This window comes from Lolium perenne, chromosome 6 (genome assembly GCF_019359855.2).
Source record: "Lolium perenne isolate Kyuss_39 chromosome 6, Kyuss_2.0, whole genome shotgun sequence".
In the NCBI taxonomy this organism is placed as follows: Eukaryota; Viridiplantae; Streptophyta; class Magnoliopsida; order Poales; family Poaceae; genus Lolium; species Lolium perenne.
This window is the reverse complement of record NC_067249.2, coordinates 123,636,698-123,660,412: the sequence shown is the minus strand read 5'-3', so window position 1 is coordinate 123,660,412 and position 23,715 is coordinate 123,636,698. Positions and strand designations below refer to the sequence as shown.

Sequence of the window (23,715 nt, the reverse complement as noted above, 5' to 3'; positions counted from 1 at the left end):
TCCTACTACTCTCGTTTTCCACCACTCCACCAGAATGATCATGCAAGTAATTAGAAGGAAGTCCTCTTTAATGTTAGTGCATACCCCAAAGGACACTCAACAAAAAGGCAGCGCAAGTAGCCATCATAAAAGAAAAACAACGTGTTTTGCAGGAAATCCAAGGGTAAATTCAATTCATAGGGTCATCTGCCTGCAAGACAATTTGGTAGACCTTCCAAACAATGGGAAGAACAATAGTAGAATAGAAATTGAATACACCGAGAAGCTCAAGATTCTACAGGATAGGTTTATTAATCATACAAATTAAACCAAACAACACCAAAGCATGAATCGTCCAACTGAAAGCACGAAAAGATTTCTAAGCTAAACATCTTGGGCAAGTCTAGTAAACCAGGATGAGCAATACATGTGTAACAGAAACTCCTTCCACAAATAATATGCTCAGATGGCCCAATCAAATTAATAACCAATACATGTGTAACATAAATTCCTTCCACAAATGATATGCTCAGATAGCCCAATCAAATATAGCAATGCCAAGATGAAAACAAGAAAAAATGTCTATTTCTATAATAGGCAATTAGGCATAAGACTAAACTTACAGTGCTAGGACGATCTAGAGCATTGGCCATTGGGTTGTAGGATCAAACATTAGAAGGCTTCAAATGGCTGTGGTGGCTCCTATGTTGTTGGGGTATATTTTCTCTTGATGTCCAGGACTGAACAACTCCATTTAGTATCATAAATTCCGAATGCAACAGATGATATGGAATAAGAACCATACTAACTCAACAGCAACAAATAGCATTGGTTGTTTGCACGGCGCATCATATCTTCCTTCCATCAAGCAGCTGAAACAAATATATGTGTCAAAGTTGTGTGCATAAGGAGAACTGTTGAGTGTTGCATATTATCCTGCAAAACATGACATGTGCTATATCCAGGAAAGCAATGAAACATATCTTACCTTGTCACTCCTCTTCTCCAATGCACTACATCAATTTTTTTAAGGAACTTGAGAAATCTGTATCCTTTGGATTTCCTAGTCACATGATATATGCCATATTACTTTCAGTGTGTGACACATCCATAAAAGAGGAAAACATCTAATCAGCTCAAACCCAAAATATGGTCAAAACAGATAGGTTAGCACTTCAGGTAACACTTCCATCCTGGAGAATACATCATTCCGTGCACTTTGTTGGTTTCATAGGATAGGACATACCTGCAACTCAACGGAAGAAATAGCAGGTCATCAAAAAATCTTGAACTATAAATAAGCAATACTACTGGAATGTTCAATGTTATGTAAATTCTTCCTAAAATTATTTTAAAAGCGACCCTGTTTTAAATTGGAGACAATCTTTGTATTTGTGTGAGCGTAGGGGCCCATAGATTTAAGAGTGGCAACATAACTTTCATGCAAACAACTCAAGTTACCTTCCTCCAACTCAAGTATGTTGCAGCAATAACATTGGATCATGCTTGCAGGGGTGGGAAATTCTTGACTTTTATTTACTGATACTTTTTGCTGAATGCCTTAAGGAATAATCACCCTGGAACAATAATCAGAAGGAGAAGAAATTAATATTTAATACCGTCGGAACTAATTTCTAGTAGCACAACATCAAAGTGTATTTCATTGCTACCTTGATCGTTCTTCTTATCAAATTCCTCAAAAAAGCATATGACTCTATTAGAAAAACCAGTGCACCTAACTCAAGTGTATATCCCTTTAAACTGCTGCTGCAGAGAGTCGAACAACCACAAGTTCAATTTCTAGTTGTGTACACAGCTCTGTGGCGTGCTTTCTCAAGATACCTTCAATAGAACAGTTAGGATTGCTCTAAAAGGAACTGATAAAATATATACTCCCTCCTTTTCATACTTCAATATAAGAAACAATCGTACACACATAAAACCAGTATCGTATGTGCCACAAAAAGAACCCTCACAAAAAATACCATATAAAAAAATTGCACCGTCGTTGTTCCAGATTAGTTGCTCAGTATTGACAGTACGTACATAGTCTTCAGCTAAATATAGCAATTTGCGATCTGAGAGGAAGTCCATCAGATCTCCAACCCAGCAGGGTATTTGGATCCAAGCAACAAAAGACTTGGCCAGGACTTGAATAAAAGAATTATATAGTAAATCTTAATACTGGTAACCAATTTAGAGCACGAGGAGAAAGAAGCACGTGGATTACCAGCCGATTGGAACCGTGGCATGGGACAACTCCTTTCTCCTCAATTCCGAATCACCAGTAATACAAATAGTCCCCAAATCAGTAAGAAATCATCAGCCTACGCATCGAGGAAGCCCTTGTAGCCAGCGCACCATCCTCTGTACGCCGACGCTAGAGAAGAAGGGCACGAACGTCGGCACCTGAAAACAAGGGCACAAACTCTGCAGTGGGTATCTATATCCAGATAAAATCGCGAAACCTGAAGTAATTCCGCGGTGGTTGCCTCGCCTTGGCAGTTTATTGGCAGGCGCCAATCGCACACGGAGGAGGGATGGGAAACGACGGCCGATGGGAAAAAGAATATGGAAAGGAAAGAAATGTCATCCGTGTGTTCGTTTTTTATGTTTTTTTAGGGGACGTGTGTTCCTTTTTTTATGTGAGGCCTCCGGTGCGGAAGAAAGAGGCCATGACCCGTATGAAGTTTTGTGGCCCAATTAACCAGAATTCGCCTAATTTAACTTGCGGAGTAGCAGCCCTGAGACGATAGGCCGGCCCATTTAACGCTAATCGACGAAGGAAACGAGGTTAGCGATCCCGCGGGAATACATGGACGATCTGAAGCGTTGGGTGGTTGGATCCAACGGCAGAGGGCTTCAAATGGCTGTGATTGCCCCTAGCTAGTTCCATTATACTGTTAACTAATATCAGGTGCTATTTGTTCGATCTGTCGTACTATTTAGTCATTTGTCCAACTAGAAGAAGCACTTCTCTCCACTACCAACTGCAATTCTTGCCTACTCGCCGAATGGGAATTGGGGTCGTGATCAGGAACCACAGTGGTGATTGCTTGACTGCTTGCAGCGAGCTTCAAGACAAGGTCACGATGCCAGAACTTCCTGAAGCATTAGCTCTGCGTCGCGCTATTTCCCTTGCTGGTGAGAAAGGTTTCGACAAAGTAATGGTAGTCTCGGACTGCCTGTCTTTGGTTCAGCGTTTTCAATCGCTGGAGCTGGATCGAAGTCTAATTGGAGTGGTTGTTGAGGAGATCAAATCCCTTACCAACGGCTTCACTTCCTTTTCAATCGGTCATGTTCGTCGTCAGTGTAATGAATCGGCACATATTCTAGCTCGTTCTGCTGAGTTTTTTATTTCTACTGTTTTTAGTAACTTTGCTCCGGATTGTATCCGGCAGACTCTATGTAATGATTTGTTATGATCAATAAAGTGTCGTATTCTCAAAAAAAAAACTTCAATTCTTGCCGCCGCGTTAAAGATAAGGTGTTAAGTGAGATCTCATCGAAATCTCACTTGTAGTACATTTTATTTTTTCTAGTGTAAATTTTGACACTAAACTTCTGTACGTGAAATCCTGGTGGGATCCCACATTAACACTTAAGTTGAAGATTCCTCTAACCTTCTTGTCCATTGGTGAAGCAAGCTCATGCCATGGCTTTCCTCCCTCTGTTCTGAGGCTCCAAGCCTACCTAACTCGCAAGGCAACGCTCACTATTTCAAGGTTCAGTACTCAAAAACCTCCCATAGTTTTCGGACGACAAACTCTAGGCCAATTGACGAGGCACTAATCTCCTCTCCCAGCGCCGGTTCCCTTCCACGGAAACCCTCTGCCGATCTTTTCAATTGCTTTAAAAACTCATGGTGTAGGATTGCGGTTAGAACTGATTGGACTAGAACATATCTCCCACCTTGGGTGAGCATGAAAGTTGTCTAAGAAGCCAATCTGCGCCTTGATCTTGTCAATTAGAACTTGGAGGTTCTCTTTCCTCACCTTTCTGTGATGAAGTGGAAGACTAGAGTAAGGTATCAACAACTCTGGAATTTTGCAGTTTAGGATTGTACCTATTTCCTCTGCAAGCTCACGACCCCGAAAATCTGAGAGATGGAGCTCTTGAACATGTTACACCTAAGGCCCAAAGCACCTCCAAACATGTCCAACAAACGCCTAGCAGCTTCGGCTTGAAGAAAAAATGATCACATCCTCGACATAAACAGGGAAACGTTGGGGAGTTTCACGACCGGGTGAAAAAGGAGTTATGATGCCTATCTCTTTTATTATTATTTAACAAAGGAGAAATACAAATAAGGATATCATTTATGCCTCGATGAGATTGTTGTTGGAAAATTAGCACACACTTAGCATGATCTAAAAAATATGAAACATAATATAGCTATAGCATAACTTTCGTCACTGGTGTGTGCTAATTCAGCGAAAACCCTAGCCACCACTACCGTCCAAGCGATGCCATCGGATCTAGGAATCTTCTGCTAGAGAAAGAAACCGCCTTTTCACGGAGGGACGATCCCGCACCATCGTGGCCATGGAGGCACTGCAGACCATAGCGCCTCCATCTTCTCTTCAGCTCTGCTGCTACGACAGACCTATGGAGATTTTGTCAAGGAGGCGTGCCGCGGAGGCAGTGCTGCGTGGGCGTCCGCGTGCCGGGGGTCTACGATGGCATGGTTAGGGAGATCGACGCCGTCATGATCGACGGCGTACCAGGAGGCTATGTTGCAGTCTTCAAGGCAGCGCAGCTCAGGCTCAAGACCACCTGCATCGAGAAGAGAAGCGTGCATACGGGCACCTGCTTTAACATCTGCTGCATCTCATCCATGTCTCTTCTATGACGAGGTCAGCAATCGTGCTCGGGCGTGGAGGACGCGTAGCAGGGCACACGTACACTGCGTCGACGCCACAGAAGTGTCGTCGGTGGAAGTGGTACCGATGCACCTTCCGCATTTGCCGGGCCTGCCCTAGGGAGACGAGAGCACGTCCGAGATCAAGATCACCATAGATGGCATCATGCCGTAGGTGGCCATGTCACTCGCGAAGTTTCGACCCAATGCGTGAAAATGCCTCCGTGCGGTTGAAATGTGGCGAACTGCATACCCGTGCCGTTCACATGCATATGGATGCCCATTTGTAGGGTCCGCCAGCCTGCCCACTCAGTTCAAAAGATTTCCTTCTTCAGATACACTAATAATTTTAAAATGAGTATAACTCGCATAATAAATGTATATGAGATTTTTTTTGCATATTTAATTTCCTCGCGATGAACTATTCAAAATGAGTATAATATTGGATATTTTAAAATTTATTCAAATTTTTTGGTAAGCTGGATCTATAGTCTTATGTTGTTTAAGTATGTAGTTCAGACTACATATCCATGTAGTCCTGCAATATATCGTGCAGTATTTATAAAATATTTTTAAGTTTGTTTAAATAGTACATGTAATACTTCCAAAAGAAAGTACTACTCCATACACCCTCCGATCCTTGTAGATACATCCATTTCATCATCAAGTAATATGAATCGGAGTGAGTATTACGTTTACACACGTGATAAATGTAGATTCTCTTTTCACGTCGGTACCACTAACTTAAATCTTGAGAAACGTGGATTGTGATTTCAACTTAGAGCATCTCCAACAAGCGTGCCATATCGGCCGCGCTATATTAACCGCCGATTTGCAGCGCGGAGTCAGAAAATGTTCCTCCAGCAGGCGCTATAAATGACACGGCGCTGCAAAAAAATTTAGGCGCGGACCGTTTTGCACTATCCTGAGCGCTATACTTTGCGCTCCGGCTGCAGTGCGCGGCATCGCTCCACCCAGGCGCGAAGAAAACACGCCAAGAAACTCCCCCCCGCGCGTCGCCGCCCCACCGCCAAATCCTCGCCTCCGCGAGGCCGCCGGCGCAATGATGGACGCGACCTTCGGCACCCCTCTGACCCCTTCCTACTCCATTCAACCTACCGCCGCCGCCTCCATCCTGGCGCCGCCCCATGCGCCAAATCCTAGCGGTGGTGCCGACGCCAGGAACACCGCGGCCCTAGCTCTTTTTGTCCCGCCGCGCCCAACACTGCACACAAGCGCCACCGCTGCGCAGGCCCCCGACAAGCCGCCGCCGAAGAAAGGGAAGGCGACCGCTACTCGACGCGTGCAACCTCCGCCGCCGGCTCTATCAATGAATCATCCTCCACTGCCGCCGTTCGCCGACCCATCCGGCGCGCTGATATCTACGCACGCTTCTATTCTTGTAGACGGTGTTGGGCCTCCAAGTGCAGAGGTTTGTAGAACAACAGCAAGTTTCACTTAAGTGAATCACCCAAGATTTATCGAACTCAGGGAGGTAGAGGTCAAAGATATCCCTCTCAAGCAACCCAGCAATTACGATACAAGAAGTCTCTTGTGTCCCCAACACACCCAATACACTTTTCAGGTGTATAGGTGCACTAGTTCGGCAAAGAGATAGTGAAATACAAATAATATGGATGACTATGAGTGGTAATTGCAATCTGAAATAAAAATGGCAGCAAGCAAACATGTAGCAGAACTGGTTGTAAACAGTGTTTCACTGCTTAGAAACAAGGCCTAGGGATCTTACTTTCAGTAGTGGACACTCTCAACAATGATATCATAATTGAATACATAAATATCATCTCTTCACTTTGCTACTCTAAACCACTCTCCGGTTGGATAATGAACACCAATTCAAGTCGTGTTCCAAATCTAGAGACACCCCGCTCTGTCACTTTGAGCATCCAAAGATAGTACTAACAAACACCATAATTTATAAGTATTTATGTAAAGTTTAGTCTAAAAGACACACACGGTGGGCACGCTGTCACCTTCACACCGTGGGACAAGGTGTCTCCGGAGATCACATAATAAAACCACTTGAGTAGCATAATAAATGAAGAATAACATCTACTTACTCAACTAGATTACAAAGCTCATGATCACATAAAGATCATACCATGGGAGAGAGAGAGATAAACCGCATAGCTACTGGTAAATCCCTCAGCCTCGGGTGACGTGGGCACTACCCTTCGGGTAACCAACGTTGCTCTACCCTATACAGTCCAGCTGGAGGCCCATGAAGGTACTCGATGGCAAGGTGGGCCACTAGGACGGTGCAACGGAAGATTCCTTGAAGTACAAGATACGGAAGAAGCCAAACAAGGAAAGTTTAGAGATAGATTTACTGTAAACCTAGTCGTACTCGATTAGACCTCTTGAGACTTGGCCTCCTATATAAAGGCCAGGAGAGGGGCTGTCGAGGGACACAATCAATCTTAGCGATCTTAGCCAACAGAAGCTTAGAGCTAGGTAACCCTAATATTTAGCCATCTCGACGAGATCACAGCCGAACTATTCGGCACCCCATTGTAACCCATTATTATCATAATCAAGAACAAACAGGCAGGACGTAAGGGTTTTACCTCATCGAGGGCCCCGAACCTGGGTAAATCGCTCTCCCCGCTTGTCTGTGAACCGATGACTCATGTCAGCTTGCAGGATTCCATCAACCCTAAGCCCCTATCGGAGGGCATTGCCGAGGAGCACCCTCCGCAATTGGCGCCGTCTGTGGGAACCCTGTTGGCACAAGGCAGGTCATCGGCAATACCAGTCACATCTGCGGCGTTCGTACTCGAGTCGCCAACGCCACCAGATCCAAAAGACCCGATCCGCTGCGGATCCTTTGAGTTCGTACCACATCTCGAGCCGCCGCATTCGATCTCTCCAGAATCGCATGACGGCATGACCACAACTTTCGGAGGCGTTCACTTCATCGTCGACTCCGGAGGTTTTCTTCGCCTCCCTAGGGCAAGTGCATCTGGCTCAAAAACCCCAGTCTCGGCAAGTTACGTTCCGGTGGAAATTCCGCCCGGAAACGCACAAGGAGGCAGCCGAGGAAGTTTCGACCTCGCAACGGGACGAAGGAAAAGACGAAGGGATTCGCACCATGGAGAGGAAGAACGTACAACGACTCACCCTCGCCAGACCGAACGAGGGCAGCAGGACGTGCAACCGATCCATGGCCGCACCCATACGCCGTGTTTATCGGCTACAGAGCAACTCGAGGCACCATGTTACCTCCACTCCTACATTGATCCGAAGGATGGTCGAGAGAAATCCAGTCACCTACTAAGGAACTGCCGACACTTCCTGGAAATTCGACAGTTCGTGATGATCTTAGAGCCGAAGCCATATAAAGAGTTCACATGATGGAGAAGAGGGCAAGGTCTTACAGCTATCCACCGGAACCGTATGTACCAGAGCCGTACGAACCAATGGAAAGAGACGAGTATGTACCAGCCGAAGCATTCCCAGAGCCACGCGAACAGGTCAACATGATCCATAAAACCAGCTTTTCAAAAAGGGAAATCAAGAAATTCTCGCGAGAAGTGAAGTATGCAGAAGTGGCTATGGTTGACACACCCGAATTCATCGACTGGTCAGAGCAAAGCATCTCCTTCGACAGGACAGACCACCCGAAAGCCGTTCCTAGACCAGGTCATGCAGCCCTTGTCCTTGAGGCGCAGATTGGAGGGTACAATATGAGCAAAGTATTCATGGATGGAGGAAGTGGCTTGAACCTACTATTCGCCAACACGATGAGAGCAATGGGTTTAACAGTCGACATGCTAAGAGAGTCTGACACAGGGTTCCATGGCATCATACCGACTCGACCCGCTTATTCTCTTGGCAAAACATCATTGGATGTAGTCTTTGGTACGCCCAATAATTTCAGGAAGGAGAAGATCGAGTTCGAAGTAGTCGACTGGGAGTCTCAATATCACGCCATTCTCGGCAGGCCCGCGTTTGCCAAATTCATGGCCGTACCTCATTATGCGTACGTAAAACTGAAGATGCCAGGCAACAACGGGACCCCAATAACAGTTCATGGGAGCTTTGCTCGATCAGACACCTGCGATAGGGAGTTCCAGAAGATCACCTCGAAGTTCGGTGCCAAGGAAGAACTCAATGCAATCGACGTTGCGACAGATCATACGCAACCACCAGCCGACAACCGAAACGTAAGATCCGACGAGTTTGATGCTACAAAGGAAGCCAAGAAGCTGCAGGTGCATCCCACTGATCCGAAGAAAACGGTCAATACGTCGGCTGACCTTACGGTTGCATAGGAAGGCGCGCTCATCGAGTTCCTCCGTGAGCGCTGGGAGATATTTGCATGGGAACCGTCCGACATGCCAGGTATCCCCAGGGAACTCGCTGAGCACGTCCTCAATGTTGACCCGACAGCCAAACCAGTGCAGCAGTCAATGCGCCGGTTTTCCGAACCTAAGAGGAGAGCAATTGGCGAGGAAGTCAATCGACTCCGTAAAGCAGGGTTCATCCGGGAGCTCAAGGAATCTGAGTGGGTGGCCAACCCTGTCATGGTGCCCAAAAAGGACACCACCGCTCTGCGTATGTGTATCGATTACACAAGTCTCAACAAACACTGTCCGAAGGACCACTTCCCGCTGCCTCGTATTGATCAGATAGTCGACTCCACAGCCGGATGTGATCGCCTCTCCTTCCTTGATGCGTATTCCGGATACAATCAAATCAAGCTGAAGAAAGAAGAGCAGGAGCTAACCGCGTTCATCACCCCACACGGCATTTTTTGTTACAACGTCATGACCTTCGGGTTGAAAAACGCAGGAGCAACTTATCAACGTTGCATGCAGGCTTGCCTTGGAGAGCAGATCGGGAGGAACATTGAAGTCTACATCGACGATATCGTGGTGAAGACAAAGCACACAGCCACTCTCGTCGATGATTTGCGGGAAACTTTCGACAACTTAGACAAGTATAAAATCAAATTGAATCCCAAAAAATGTTTCTTCGGAGTGCCAGGGGGGCAAGTACTAGGGTACTTCATCTCGGCCAGGGGGATTGAAGCCAACCCTTTGAAGATCAAAGCTATTCTCGACATGGAGCCGCCAAAGAATCTGCACCAAGTGCATCAACTGGCAGGACGATTAGCAGCGCTCAGCAGGTTCATCGCCAAGCTAGGAGAAAAAGCTTTGCCCTTCTACAATTTGATGAAAAAATCAGAAAAGTTCGAGTGGATAAAGGAGGCGCAGGAATCCTTCGACAATCTGAAGAAAATCTTGTCGACATCCCCAGTCCTTGTAACCCCCCGTGAGAAGGAAACACTGCTCATGTATATAGCTGCGACAGCCCAAGTCTTTAGCAGCATCTTGGTCGTCGAACGAGAAGAAGCAGGGAGAGTTCATGGCGTGCAGAGGCCCGTTTACTACCTCAGTGAGGTGCTCACACCGGCAAGACAGAGGTACCCCCATCATCAGAAGCTGGCGTACGCAGTGTGGAGGTCAGCTCGCAAGTTACGGCACTACTTCACAGAGCACCCGATTATCGTCGTGAGCGAAGCACCACTGAAGAACATAATGACCAATCCAGAGGCCACAGGTCGAGTGTCCCAATGGGCTATCGAGATAGCACCACACGACATAACTTACGTCAATCGAACAGCGATAAAATCCCAAATCCTCCCAGATTTTGTGGCAGACTGGATCAAATCACAGACACCAGCAGCACCCGACATGTCGGGGTCATGGATAATGTACTTCGACGGGTCAAAACGAAGCACAGGTGCAGGAGCAGGAGTGGTGTTGATATCACTGCAGTGAGATAAGATGAAGTACATACTACGTATGAATTTCTCACTTCCAACGAACAATGAAGCAGAATACGAAGCGCTGCTGCACGGAATGAAAATGGCAAAGGCATGCGGAGCAACTCGTCTGGAAATCTATGGAGACTCAAACTTGGTAGTGCAGTAGTCGATGAACCTGTGCGACGTGGTCAGCGACAACATGATCGCCTATCGGCAGCTGTATCAAAATATGGAAGCTAAATTCGAAGGATGTGAGCTCAAGCATATCGGCAGAGCCAGCAACGAGGAAGCCGACACTTTGGCAAACATCGGGTCCATGTGCTCCCCTATTCCAGTCGGAGTGTTTTACGAAGTGATCACTCAGCGATCAATAAAAGAGAAGGCGTCGGCACCTCCCGAACCGTCGGCTGATGAATTGGAGGCGAGCTCGCAGTAAGCTGCCGAAGGATCTCCAACTCCTCCTGCCGAACAAGTCCTCCTCCTCGAGCCACTATGGACCAAGCCGTTCCTAGCGTATCTAACGAAGCAGGAATTACCAGAGGATCCGGTAGAAGCAAGACGAATCGTTAGGCGATCGAAAGCCTTCACCATAGTGAACGGTGAACTTTACAAGCGCAGTATTTCCGGTATTTTCCAAAGATGCATTGCCATTGACGATGGAAGAGCACTGTTGCGCGAGATACACGAAGGAACTTGCAGACATCACGCAGGAAGCAGGGCCCTCGTGGCGAAGGTCTTAAGAGCGGGATTTTACTGGCCAACGGCGGCATCGGATGCCCGAGATCTGGTCATGAAGTGCGACCCCTGCCAGCGGTTTTCACCAAAACGCACGCCCCTGCCACAGACCTGATGACGATACCTCTGGCGTGGCCGTTCGCTCAATGGGGACTCGACCAAGTTGGACCGCTGCCGAGATCATCGCCTGGAGGACACACGTATCTATTGGTCACGGTCGACAAATTCACAAAGTGGATCGAAGCAGTACCGGTGCGAAACCAGAAAGCAAAAACAGCAGTCCAATTCTTCAGGGGAATAACATGTCGATTTGGTATGCCTCACAGTATCGTCACAGACAATGGAACCAACTTTGACTCCAAAGAGTTCCGAAAATTTTGCGATGACGGAGGAATCAAACTAAAGTTTGCATCAGTAGCCCACCCACAGACCAATGGCCAGGTAGAAAGGATCAACGGTCTCATAGGGGATGGCCTCAAGAAACGCCTTACAGGTGCAGCTGGAGCCTGGGTCGAAGAATTACCATCTGTACTTTGGAGTTTGCGTACTACACCAAACAGGTCGACTCAGTATACCCCATTCTTCTTGGTGCATGGAGCCGAGGCAGTCCTACCAGCCGACGTTCAGTTTGAAGCACCTCGGGTGACAGCATACACGGAATCCTCTTCCAATATCGCGCTACAGGACGCTGTGGACCTACTCGACGAGGCACGAGATATTGCCTTGGCAAGAACAACGGTATACCAGCAGGCGCTGAGAAATTATCACAGCCGACGAATACGCAGTCGAAGCTTTAATGTCGGAGATATGGTACTTCGGCTGAAGCAAGAGAGACCCTTGAAGCTCGAATCCCCATGGGAAGGACCATATATCGTCACTGAGTGATACCAGGAGGAGCCTATCAGCTCAAAAACCCAGCTTCCGGAAAAGACGTTGAGAATCCATGGAACATCGCACACTTGCGACGGCTCTATACATAGGATACGACTGTTTTTAATTACTCGAAAGCCCTTAAGGTTGCTTTTGCATTATGAATAAAAGTTCTAATCAGGTTCTCTACCTTTTTTCTTGCTCCAGGCCTTATCACCCGAACATACTGTATGGGGCCTTGCCATTGGCTCTTACTCCCATCGGGAGCGCTGGCCTAAAAATAAGTTTACACAGTGTCATTAATTAAATACTCTCAACGGGAGCTAAGATTAATGATGCACAAAAACAACCAATCCAAGCCTCGAGAAAATACACGAGTGCTGCAGTCGATGGTTACATTATCACAAAATAAGGCTCAAACCGGTGCACCGCGTGACGAAGCCAAGCGTCTAATTCCCTCGACTAAGTCGATGGGTCTCGCTCTTACAAAACTTACATATAGGCTTCGCAATAACATTGCATAATTCAACGAAGTCGTCGAGAGAGCAGGTTGAACTGATCACTCAGCCGCCCTCGACAAAAAAAAAAAATCAATCAAACTAACATAGCGTATGATGCGTGCAGTTAACACACGTCCGTTGGGAACCCCAAGAGGAAGGTGTGATGCGTACAGTAGCAAGTTTTCCCTCAGTAAGAAACCAAGGTTTATCGAACCAATAGGAGCCAAGAAGCACGTTGAAGGTTGATGGCGGCGAAATGTAGTGCGGCACAACACCAGGGATTCCGGCGCCAACGTGGAACCTGCACAACACAATCAAAGTACTTTGCCCCAACGTAACAGTGAGGTTGTCAATCTCACCGGCTTGCTGAAAACAAAGGATTAACCGTATAGTGTGGAAGATGATGTTTGTTTGCGAAGAACAGTAAAGAACAATTGCAGTAGATTGTATTTCAGATGTAAAGAATGGACCGGGGTCCACAGTTCACTAGTGGTGTCTCTCCCATAAGATAAATAGCATGTTGGGTGAACGAATTACAGTTGGGCAATTGACAAATAAAGAAGGCATAGCAATGCACATACATATATCATGATGAGTACTATGAGATTTAATCAGGGCATTACGACAAAGTACATAGACCGCTATCCAGCATGCATCTATGCCTAAAAAGTCCACTTTCAGGTTATCATCCAAACCCCTTCCGGTATTAAGTTGCAAGCAACAGACAATTGCATTAAGTATGGTGCGTAATGTAATCAACACAAATATCCTTAGACAAAGCATCGATGTTTTATCCCTAGTGGCAACAGCACATCCACAACCTTAGACCTTTCTGTCACTGTCCCAGATTCAATGGAGGCATGAACCCACTATCGAGCATAAATACTCCCTCTTGGAGTTACAAGTATCAACTTGGCCAGAGCCTCTACTAGCAACGGAGAGCATGCAAGAACATAAACAACATATATGATAGATTGATAATCAACTTGACATAGTATTTAATATTCATCGGATCCCAACAAACACAACATGTAGCATTACAAATAGATGATCTTGATCATGATAGGCAGCTCACAAGATCTAACATGATAGCACAATGAGGAGAAGACGACCATCTAGCTATTGCTATGGACCCATAGTCCAGGGGTGAACTACTCACACATCGATCCGGAGGCGATCATGGCGATGAAGAGCCCTCCGAGAGATGATTCCCCTCTCCGGCAGGGTGCCGGAGGCGATCTCCTGAATCCCCCGAGATGGGATTGGCGGCGGCGGCGTCTCTGGAAGGTTTTCCGTATCGTGGCTCTCGGTACAGAGGGTTTCGCGACGAAGGCTTTAAGTAGGCGGAAGGGCGGAGTCGGAGGAGTCACGGGGGCCCCACACGCTAGGGCCACGCGGGCCCCCTCTAGGCCGCGCCGCCCTAGTGTGGCGGCGCCCCGTGGCCCCACTTCGTTTCTCCCTCGGTCTTCTGGAAGCTTCGTGGAAAACTAAGCCCCTGGGCGTTGATTTCGTCCAATTCCGAGAATATTTCCTTTGTAGGATTTTTGAAACCAAAAACAGCAGAAAACAGCAACTGGCTCTTCGGCATCTCGTCAATAGGTTAGTGCCGGAAAATGCATAATAATGACATAAAGTGTGTATAAAACATGTGAGTATCATCATAAAAGTAGCATGGAACATAAGAAATTATAGATACATTTGAGACGTATCAAGCATCCCCAAGGTTAGTTCCTACTCGCCCTCGAGTAGGTAAAGGATAACAAAGATAATTTCTGAAGTGACATGCTATCATAATCTTGATCAATACTATTGTAAAGCACATGAGATGAATGCAGCGATTCGAAGCAATGATGAAGATAATGAGTAAACAACTGAATCATATAGCAAAGACTTTTCATGAATAGTACTTTCAAGACAAGCATCAATAAGACTTGCATAACAGTTAACTCATAAGCAATAAATTCTTAGTAGAAAGCTTTGAAACAACACAAAGGAAGATATAAGTTTCAGCGGTTGCTTTCAACTTCAACATGTTTATCTCATGGATAATTGTCAACACAAAGTAATATAACAAGTGCAATAGGTAAACATGTAAGAATCAATGCACACAGTTTACACAAGTGTTTGCTTCTAAGATAGAAAGAATAGGTGAACTGACTCAACAATAAAGTAGAAGAATGGCCCTTCGCAGAGGGAAGCATGGATTACTATTTTTGTGCTAGAGCTTTTCATTTTGAAAACATAGAAACAATTTTGTCAACGGTAGTAATAAATCATATGTGTTATGTATAAGATATCTTATAAGTTGCAAGCCTCATGCATAGTATACTAATAGTGCTCGCACCTTGTCCTAATTAGCTTGGATTAACACGGATTATCATTGCATAACATATGTTTCAACCAAGTGTCACAAAGGGGTACCTCTATGCCGCCTGTACAAGGGTCTAAGGAGAAGGTTCACATTGGATTTCTCGCTTTTGATCATTCTCAACTTAGACACCCATACCGGGACAACATAGACAACAGAGAATGGACTCCTCTTTTAATGCTTAAGCATTCAACAACAGATAATATTCTCATAAGAGATTGAGGTTTTGTGTCCAAACTGAAACTTCCACCATGATTCATGGCTTTAGTTAGCGGCCCAATGTTCTTCTCTAACAATATGCATACTCAAACCATTTGACCATGAAAATCGCTCTTACTTCAGACAAGACGAACATGCATAGCAACTCACATGATATTCAACAAAGGTAAAAGTTGATGGCGTCCCTAGAAACATGGTTACCGCTCAACAAGCAACTTATTAAGAAATAAGATACATAAGTACATATTCTTCACCACAATAGTTTTTAAGGCTATTTTCCCATGAGCTATATATTGTAAAGGCAAAGAATAGAGGTTTAAAGGTAGCACTCAAGTAATGTACTTTGGAATGGCAGAGAAATACCATGTAGTAGGTAGGTATGGTGGACACAAATGGCATAGTTTTTGGCTCAAGGATTTGGATGCACGAGAAGAATCCCTCTCAATACAAGGCTAGGCTAGCAAGGTTGTTGGAAGCAAACTCAAGTATAAAACGGTGCAACAAGACTCACATATGAACATATTGTAAGCATTATAAGACTTTACATCGTCTCCTTGTTGTTCAAACACCTCAACCAGAAAATATCTAGACTTAGAGAGACCAATCATGCAAACCAAATTTTAACAAGCTCTATGTAGTTCTTCATTAATAAGTGCAAAGTATATGATGCAAGAGCTTAAACATGATCTATATGAGCACAACAATTGCCAAGTATCACATTATTCAAGACATTATACCATTTACCACATGCGGCATTTTCCGTTTCCAACCATATATCAATGAACGAAGTAGTTCAACCTTCGCAATGAACATTAAGAATAAAGCTAAGAACACATGTGTTCATATGCAACAACGGAGCATGTCTCTCTCCCACACAAAGAATGCTAGGATCCGATTTTATTCAAACAAAAACAAAAATAAACAAACAGACGCTCCAAGTAAAGCACATAAGATGTGACTGAATAAAAATATAGTTTCACTAGAGGTGACCTGATAAGTTGTCGATGAAGAAGGGGATGCCTTGGGCATCCCCAAGCTTAGATGCTTGAGTCTTCTTAAAATATGCAGGGATGAACTGCGGGGGCATCCCCAAGCTTAGACTTTTCACTCTTCTTGATCATATTGTATCATCCTCCTCTCTTGACCCTTGAAAACTTCCTCCACACCAAACTCAAAACAAACTCATTAGAGGGTTAGTGCATAATTGAAAATTCATATATTCAGAGGTGACATAATCATTCCTAACACTTCTGGACATTGCACAAAGCTACTAAAAGTTAATGGAACAAAGAAATCCATCAAACATAGCAAAACATGCAATGCGAAATAAAAGGCAGAATCTGTCAAAACAGAACAGTCCGTAAAGACGAATTTTCCAGGGGTACTTAACTTGCTCAGATGAAAATGCTCAAATTTAATGAAAGTTGCGTACATATCTGAGGATCACGCACGTAAATTGGCAGATTTTTCTGAGTTACCTACAGAGAACCCTGCCCAAATTCGTGACAGCAAGAAATCTGTTTCTGCGCAGTAATCCAAATCTAGTATTGACTTTACTATCAAAGACTTTACTTGACACAACAATGCAATAAAATAAAGATAAGGAGAGGTTGATACAGTAGTAACAACTTCCAAGACTCAAATATAAAACAAAAGTGCTGTAGTAAAATGATGGGTTGTCTCTCATAAGCGCTTTTCTTTAACGCCTTTCAGCTAGGCGCAGAAAGTGTGAATCAAGTATTATCAAGAAATGAAGCATCGACATCATAATTTGTTCTAATAATAGAATCATAAGGTAACTTCATTCTCTTTCTAGGGAAGTGTTCCATACCTTTCTTGAGAGGAAATTGATATTTAATATTACCTTCCTTCATATCAATAGTAGCACCAACAGTTCGAAGAAAAGGTCTTCCCAAAATAATGGGACAAGATGCATTGCATTCAATATCCAAGACAACAAAATCAACGAGGACAAGGTTATTGTTAACCATAATACGAACATTATCAATCCCCCCCAAAGGTTTCTTTATAGCATTATCAGCAAGATTAACATCCAAATAACAATTTTTCAATGGTGGCAAGTCAAGCATATCATAGATTTTCTTAGGCATAACAGAAATACTTGCACCAAGATCACATAAAGCATTACAATCAAAATCATTGACCCTCATCTTAATGATGGGCTCCCAACCATCTTCTAACTTCCTAGGAATATAAGCTTCAAGTTTTAATTTCTCTTCCCTAGCTTTAATGAGAACATTTGTAGTATATTTTGTAAAGGTTAAATTTATAGCACTATCATTAGGAGATAGTTTATGTCTAAAAGCATGTTGTGCAAGAAGATTTTTAATGTTGCTTCATCCAGTAGTAGCATTACATTTATTAATAAAATCATCATCAACTTCCACATAATATTCATAAAGATCATCACTAGAGTGCTCAGACTCAGGTGAATTAACATGTGTAACAGTATTTCCAATTTGTCTAGTCCTAGCAATTGTAGCATCTAGGAAAGGATTTAATGAACCATTTTCATCAAGCACAGTAGAAGCATCATAAAAATTATCAGAGGAATTTTCAGATTCAGCAGAAGTACCCATTTTAGCAGTAATTGAAAGTAAACTAAGCAAACAGAATAAAGTAGAAACAAGTAACTAATTTTTTTGTGTTTTTGATATAGAGAACGCAAACAAGACAGTAAATAAAGTAAAGCTAGCAACTAATTTTGTGTGTGTTTTGTTTTAGTGCAGCAAACAAAGTAGTAAATAAAGTAAAGCAAGACAAAAACAAAGTAAAGAGATTGGATGTGAGAGACTCCCCTTGCAGCGTGTCTTGATCTCCCCGACAACGGCGCCAGAAAAAGAGCTTGATGCGTGCAGTTAACACACGTCCGTTGGGAACCCCAAGAGGAAGGTGTGATGCGTACAGTAGCAAGTTTTCCCTCAGTAAGAAACCAAGGTTTATCGAACTAGTAGGAGCCAAGAAGCACGTTGAAGGTTGATGGCGGCGAAATGTAGTGCAGAGCAATACCAAGGATTCCGGTGCCAACGTGGAACCTGCACAACACAATCAAAGTACTTTGCCCCAACGTAACAGTGAGGTTGTCAATCTCACCGGCTTGCTGAAAACAAAGGATTAACCGTATAGTGTGGAAGATGATGTTTGTTTGCGAAGAACAGTAAAGAACAATTGCAGTAGATTGTATTTCATATGTAAAGAATGGACCGGGGTCCACAGTTCACTAGTGGTGTCTCTCCCATAAGATAAATAGCATGTTGGGTGAACAAATTACAGTTGGGCAATTGACAAATAAAGAAGGCATAACAATGCACATACATATATCATGATGAGTACTATGAGATTTAATCAGGGCATTACGACAAAGTACATAGACCGCTATCCAGCATGCATCTATGCCTAAAAAGTCCACTTTCAGGTTATCATCCGAACCCCTTCCGGTATTAAGTTGCAAGCAACAGACAATTGCATTAAGTATGGTGCGTAATGTAATCAACACAAATATCCTTAGACAAAGCATCGATGTTTTATCCCTAGTGGCAACAGCACATCCACAACCTTAGAACTTTCTGTCATTGTCCCAGATTCAATGGAGGCATGAACCCACTATCGAGCATAAATACTCCCTCTTGGAGTTACAAGTATCAACTTGGCCAGAGCCTCTACTAGCAACATAGAGCATGCAAGAACATAAACAACATATATGATAGATTGATAATCAACTTGACATAGTATTCAATATTCATCGGATCCCAACAAACACAACATGTAGCATTACAAATAGATGATCTTGATCATGATAGGCAGCTCACAAGATCTAACATGATAGCACAATGAGGAGAAGACGACCATCTAGCTACTGCTATGGACCCATAGTCCAGGGGTGAACTACTCACACATCGATCCGGAGGCGATCATGGCGATGAAGAGCCCTCCGAGAGATGATTCCCCTCTCCGGCAGGGTGCCGGAGGCGATCTCCTGAATCCCCCGAGATGGGATTGGCGGCGGCGGCGTCTCTGGAAGGTTTTCCGTATCGTGGCTCTCGGTACAGAGGGTTTCGCGACGAAGGCTTTAAGTAGGCGGAAGGGCGGAGTCGGAGGAGTCACGGGGGCCCCACACGCTAGGGCCGCGCGGGCCCCCTCCAGGCCGCGCCGCCCTAGTGTGGCGGCGCCCCGTGGCCCCACTTCATTTCTCCCTCGGTCTTCTGGAAGCTTCGTGGAAAAATAAGCCCCTGGGCGTTGATTTCGTCCAATTCCGAGAATATTTCCTTTGTAGGATTTCTGAAACCAAAAACAACAGAAAACAGCAACTGGCTCTTCGGCATCTCGTCAATAGGTTAGTGCCAGAAAATGCATAATAATGACATAAAGTGTATATAAAACATGTGAGTATCATCATAAAAGTAGCATGGAACATAAGAAATTATAGATACGTTTGAGACGTATCAGCGTACAACGTACGCAGTAAATTTATACAAAACAATCTTATACAGGTATAAGGTTATTAAATTAATGATCGGGCTCCCCGGTCCCAGTGGGCCTTCAGATCCTTCTCAAGGCACGACTCCATCCGAGAAACAATGGTGTAAGCAGGACCTCTAGCAACATCGTAATATTGGCCTAAGCTCCTCTCAGTGTTTGCTACGGCTCCCAAGTCTAAAGACGGATGGCACGCCAGTATCGAAGCAAAGGCAAGCTCAGCACCAGCCATGAGTTCTTTCCGCACCAACTGTCGAATTCTTTCGGGAGACTTGAATCGGGTGAACAGGGCAGATAAGGTTTCGGGTGCTTGGTCCAGAGGAAACAAGGTGTTCCAAACCATCGTGAGATGAGCGTGGAACTTATCAAAGTAATAATGCGCCTTCCCCACCCGATACTTAAACTTCGCCATGACAACAGCTTTCGGATGATGCAGCCATAAACCGTGATTCGGGTGCGCAACGTCAGTCATCGCCTCGACCTCTTCATGGATCTTCTTGTTCTCCTCAGTTGCGTCCGAAGCTACGACTGGAAAGGAACGAGTGTCAGTTAAAAGAACATTCAGGCTATGTCAGGAATCAGAAAATGGGCTAATACTTACAGCCCAAACTTTCGGTAGCAACATGAAGACCATCGAGAGCGTATTGTTCGATAGCAGTCGCTATCTCCCCCTTTTTCTTCACCAAGGCTGCCATCGCCCGAAGAGAAGTGATGTCTTTATTTAGACAAGACACTTGGTCACGTAAGCGGCGAACAAGGCCTGATTCATCATTACTCGAAGGGTTCGGGAAAAGCTCGGCACGGGAAGAAGATGAAGGAATCTGCAGAATAGTCCCCAGTTCAGACCAGCATTAACATAACATATATGATACATTCAAAAGGATGTTCGAATTGGCAACAAAGCCGAAATAAAAACTGGACTACGTCAAAGTTACGATTGATCTTATTTACAACAAGTCAAACAAAAGTTCAAGGGTTCGCCGATGATGAACCAGGGGCAGATTCAGGAATAGGCTTGGCTTGTGCTTCATCTACCAGCTTCAGAAGTTGATTGGCACAAGTTACTGCCGATCTTTTGAAAGGCTCAAGGTCGACTAAATGGTTGTCATCATCGACAGGCAATGCCTTAGAAAACTTCTCCAATTCTTACCCCATCCCGTGGCCCATGAGCAACTGGAAAGTAAGAACCGCCCCAAATAAGCGGTTACGGCGTTTCAATACCTCCACAGGCTCGGAAGGATCAAAAAGGAAAGCATCCGCCATCTCGTCGAGAGTCTTGTCCTGCTTCATCTTCGGGAAGATCATCGAGTATAGCCTCGATAACACTCCTTTGGTCTTTTGCAAAAGTCCAAGGACTTGGACATTAGACTCAGCGGCAAGTGATGCGTGTAGTTGACACGTCCGTTGGGAACCCCAAGAGGAAGGTGTGATGCGCACAGCGGCAAGTTTCCCTCAGTAAGAAACCAAGGTTTAATCGAACCAGTAGGAGTCAAGAAGCACATGGAAGGTTGATGGCGGCGGGATGTAGTGCGGCGCAACACCAGAGATTCTGGCGCCAACGTGGAACCTGCACAACACAACCAAAGTACTTTGCCCCAACGAAACAGTGAGGTTGTCAATCTCACCGGCTTGCTGTAACAAAGGATTAACCGTATTGTGTGGAAGATGATTGTTTGCAGAAAACAGTAAAACAAGTATTGCAGTAGATTGTATGCGATGTAAAGAATAGGACCGGGGTCCACAGTTCACTAGAGGTGTCTCTCCCATAAGATAAAAGCATGTTGGGTGAACAAATTACAGTCGGGCAATTGACAAATAGAGAGGGCATAACAATGCACATACATGTCATGATAAATATAGTGAGATTTAATTGGGCATTACGACAAAGTACATAGACCGCTATCCAGCATGCATCTATGCCTAAAAAGTCCACCTTCAGGTTATCATCCGAACCCCTTCCGTATTAAGTTGCAAAACAATGCACAATTGCATTAAGTATGGTGCGTAATGTAATCAATAACTACATCCTTAGACATAGCATCAATGTTTTATCCCTAGTGGCAACAGCACATCCACAACCTTAGAACTTTCTGTCACCGTCCTGCATTCAATGGAGGCATGAACCCACTATCGAGCATAAATACTCCCTCTTGGAGTTAAGAGCAAAAACTTGGCCAGAGCCTCTACTAATAACGGAGAGCATGCAAGATCATAAACAACACATAGGTAATAACTTGATAATTAACATAACATAGTATTCTCTATCCATCAGATCCCGACAAACACAACATATAGTATTACAGATCACTGTTCAAAAACTAGGCCGATTCAGAGATTACTGGGCCGATTAATCGCTACTAGGGGTCTGACCGTGTCGATTATCATTAATCACTTGTGTTAATCCTTTAGCCCGATTAATCATACTGAAAGTCCGATTACTAGGTATGTTCCCGATTAACTACTACGTTTGGTCAAAAAAGTTACAAAATTTTCAATGCATATTGCTAGTACAGGCGCTACCCCTCCCCAATATAGTAGGTTTTGCGAAGCTCCCGCTTGATTGCAGCCTCCAGCAGCTCGATTTCCACTGTCGCCAACTAGTTACTTGCCCTCCTAGACCAGTTGCTCGCAGTTGCCTGCACCTCGGATACGAGAGCTCGTGCAGAACTCGAGGATGCCTTCAATAGGTTAGGTGGTTGAGGTGTAAGAGGGGTCGTAACCTAGGTAGGTGGTGGGAGAAGATAAACTTCAGAGGTGAGAGGAGAAGAAGTGGAAGGAAGGAACGCGACTTCGGCTAGTGGATCTTGATGCGCTCGTGACCTTGAAGATTAGGTCACGGAGGAGAAGAGGACATGTTTTCTGAGATTTTAGGCTCTAGACAAGTAGGGCCATGCATATAGAGGCTCATATACTATTATTTTTCTTATATAAACTAATTTTAAGTTCTAATTTGTGTATGTTGCACCGATTAATAGCTGACCGATTAAATCAGTTAATCATCCGAATTCCGATTAATCACTGCTCCCAAGCCGACCGAGCAGTTAACGATTACCGATTTCCTTAACATTGTTACAGATAGATGATCTTGATCATGTTAGGCAGCTCACAAGATCCAACAATGAAGCACAATGAGGAGAAGACAACCATCTAGCTACTGCTATGGACCCATAGTCCAGGGGTGAACTACTCAATCATCACTCCGGAGGCGACCATGGCGGTGAAGAGTCCTCCGGGAGATGAATCCCCTCTCCGGCAGGGTGCCGGAGGAGATCTCCAGAATCCCCCGAGATGGGATTGGCGGCGGCGGCGTCTCAGTAAGGTTTTCCGTATCGTGGCTCTCGGTACTGGGGGTTTCGCGACTAAGGCTATTTGTAGGCGGAAGGGCAGGTCAGGGGGCCACACGAGGGGCCCAAACTATAGGTCGGCGCGGCCAAGGCCTGGGCCGCGCCGCCTTATGGTTTGGCCACCTCGTGGCCCCACTTCGTCTCCTCTTCGGTCTTCTGGAAGCTTCGTGGCAAAATAGGACCCTGGGCGTTGATTTCGTCCAATTCCGAGAATATTTCTTTACTAGGATTTCTGAAACCAAAAACAGCAGAAATGTAAAGAATCGGCACTTCGGCATCTTGTTAATAGGTTAGTTCCAGAAAATGCACGAATATGACATAAAGTGTGCATAAAACATGTAGATATCATCAATAATGTGGCATGGAACACAAGAAATTATCGATACGTCGGAGACGTATCAGCATCCCCAAGCTTAGTTCTGCTCGTCCCGAGCAGGTAAAACGATAACAAAGATAATTTCTGGAGTGACATGCCATCATAACCTTGATCATACTATTTGTAAACATATGCAATGAATGCAGCGATCAAAACAATGGTAATGACATGA

At 44.8% G+C, this 23,715-nt stretch overlaps 1 long non-coding RNA gene across 2 annotated transcripts; it reads right to left on the bottom strand.

The window, feature by feature from the left end:
* Nucleotides 1-433: 433 nt before the first annotated feature.
* Nucleotides 434-2,541, bottom strand: LOC127330401 (uncharacterized). Of its 2 annotated transcripts, XR_007869267.1 has the most exons (5): nucleotides 2,210-2,541; nucleotides 1,650-1,746; nucleotides 1,441-1,556; nucleotides 968-1,225; nucleotides 434-851 (listed from the first exon to the last, which is right to left on the bottom strand). It is a non-coding gene; the product is annotated as an uncharacterized lncRNA (long non-coding RNA). The 2 variants fall into 2 exon arrangements; XR_007869266.2 differs by lacking the exon at nucleotides 2,210-2,541 and having other exon boundaries at nucleotides 1,650-2,187.
* Between the last annotated feature and the right edge of the window lie 21,174 nt (nucleotides 2,542-23,715).